This window comes from Engraulis encrasicolus, chromosome 4 (assembly GCF_034702125.1).
Source record: "Engraulis encrasicolus isolate BLACKSEA-1 chromosome 4, IST_EnEncr_1.0, whole genome shotgun sequence".
Classification (NCBI taxonomy): domain Eukaryota; kingdom Metazoa; phylum Chordata; class Actinopteri; order Clupeiformes; family Engraulidae; genus Engraulis; species Engraulis encrasicolus.
The window spans coordinates 45,841,484-45,843,983 of NC_085860.1; the positions used below are offsets into that span (position 1 = coordinate 45,841,484).

Below are 2,500 nucleotides of genomic sequence, written 5' to 3' on the forward strand. Positions count from 1 at the left end.
TGTGTCTCTCTGTGCCATTCTGCTATCCATTTTAATTTACTACTCCACACCACACCATGCCACCAGCCCCACTTGCACTGCCCACTACTAAGACTAGCCTCTCATAGTCCCACTTCACGCCACATCTAATCCCTGTTTCTCAGTCCATTCTACTGTCAAGTCTAAACCTACACTCACAGCCTCTCTACTAACACGCCTCAGACACACTACACAGGCACCCCTACACATCCATGCCTCACTCCCTCTACTTCACTCTACTCTATTTGTAAAGATTGTAAAGAAATGTGTAAGACTAAAAAGCAACTACAACCCACAAACACCCTCACAGCACACACTACACACTACAATATGACTAGACTCCCACAGTCCCACTTAACCCCACATGCCTGTGTCTCTTGCTCCTCTCTACGTACTGTCAAGCAGGGCTTTAAATTAACCCCAGCCCACCGGCCAAATGCTGGTGATATTTTGAGTTTGGCTGGTAGAAAAGACCAACTTAATAGCCACTTTGACCCATTAGGGAGTGCGTGTTTGGCTTGTAATATTAACATCTTTTAGCCATTTTGGCTGGTGATGAAAAAAAGTTAATTTAGAGCACTGCTGTCAAGTACAAACTCCTACTCACCCTACGCACCCACTCCCAAACTCGTCCCCAAAAACCCCACTTCACCCCTCTCTCTCTCTCTCTCTCTCTCTCTCTCTCTCTCTCTCTCTCTCTCTCTCTCCTCCTCTCTCTCTCTCTCTCTCTCTCTCTCTCTCTCTCTCTCTCTCTCTCTCTCTCTCTCTCTCTCTCTCTCTCTCTCTCTCTCTCTCTCACAAAAAAACCCACTTCACTCACAACACTCATTATGACACCCACACTAACCTCTACCCTTCACTCACTTCTCCTCTCCGCTCTCCACTTTACCTACCACTCTACCCAGCATCTCTCTATCCCTCTCTCTCGCTCTACTCTCTTAACTCTAACACCACTCTACCCAGCATCTCTCTATCCCTCTCTCTCCCTCTACTCTCTTAACTCTAACAGCAAACAGGAATAACAAATCCCCAACTCACAGCCGCACAACACGCACACATGCATACACACAAGCACACCCACTCACACACACAGACACAGGCACACACAGACACAGACACACACTCTCTCACACACACACACACTCTCTCACACACACACACACACACACACACACACACACACACACACACACACACACACACACACACACACACACACACACACACACACACACACACACACACACACACACACACCAATCCCAACCCCCCTTCTCAAAACACACGCCAGGTACTAGCAGCAGGGTGACAGGGCAGTAAACTGCAGGCGAGCGTCTCCCGCGGTAACCCAACACCAGAGAAGAGAGGGAACAGCATGAATGATTAACAACACCAGCAGTAACTGTCCTTAATGAACAAGAGAGAGGGAGAGGGAGAGGAAAGAAGAACGAGTGAGAGAGAGGGGGGGATGAGGACGAAAGAGTGACAGCCTGACAAAACTTAAAGGAAAGGAAAGGAAGGAAGGAAGGAATGAAATGAAGAATTGACTGACAGATGGAAGAGTGACTTACTGGACTCTGCAGCGGTGTATGTGTGAGTGTAGTCTTCCCTGTCCAGTCCACGAAATCTTCTGTTGTGGAGAAAGAGAGGGGTATGGAGAAAAAACACCACGCCAAAAAAAAGCCCCTCCTCGTCAAGAGTCCCCCTGGAGAATAAGAGAAGAGGACGCACGCTGAAATCAAATCCCTTCACGTTAGAGTACACGTCTTGCCAGCAGTGGCTTCATCCAGCGTGGAGAAAAGGTGGTCTTCACACCACTGTAGTCCAATATAAGGTCTGCTTTCTCTCTATCAATTTCTCTCTGTGCCTCTCTCTCTCACACACACTATTTCTCCCGGTCACACTGTGTCTCTCTCCCTCTCTGTGTCTCCGTGTGCATCAGCGCGCACGCTCTCTCTCTCTCTCTCTCTCTCTCTCTCTCTCTCTCTCTCTCTCTCTCTCTCTCTCTCTCTCTCTCTCTCTTTCTCTCTCTCGCTGCCTGCCTGCCTGCCTGCCTGGCTGGTTCAATCGCGCGTGTGTGAGTGTGTAGAGTGCATGTGTGTGTGAGTGTGTGTAGAGTGAGTAGCTGACATGCCTCTGGCGTCATCACAAAACCCCGCCCTCCACTCTGCCAGGAGGGAGAGACAGAGGGAGGAGAGAGAGAGGGAGGGAGGAGGGATAACGGAGAGAGAGAGGAGGGGGCCACGGAGGGAGGGAGGGAAGGGGTGGGTTAAGGGGAGGAGATATAGGAGGAGCAGAGGTGTGGAGTATTTAAAAGCAGTGGAAGAATATCTCAACTTCCCTTTCAGTCTCATTCTTAATATTCACACTGGTACAGCCTAATAAGAAGTAAGACTTGTTTTTCTGGACAAAAGCGGCAAACCAAAAGTAAAACAAAAAAAGAAAAAAAGAAAAAAAAAGAAATGAAACCGATGAAAGAACC

General features: G+C 48.6%; 1 protein-coding gene across 1 annotated transcript in view; it reads right to left on the bottom strand.

The window, feature by feature from the left end:
• Positions 1 to 2,019, bottom strand: part of sema4ba (sema domain, immunoglobulin domain (Ig), transmembrane domain (TM) and short cytoplasmic domain, (semaphorin) 4Ba) — a 129,903-nt gene extending 127,884 nt beyond the window's left edge. The window contains exon 1 of the mRNA XM_063197508.1: positions 1,590 to 2,019. The gene's annotated coding sequence lies outside the window, so the exon portion shown is untranslated. The remainder of the gene's footprint in view (positions 1 to 1,589) is intronic.
• Positions 2,020 to 2,500: the final 481 nt, after the last annotated feature.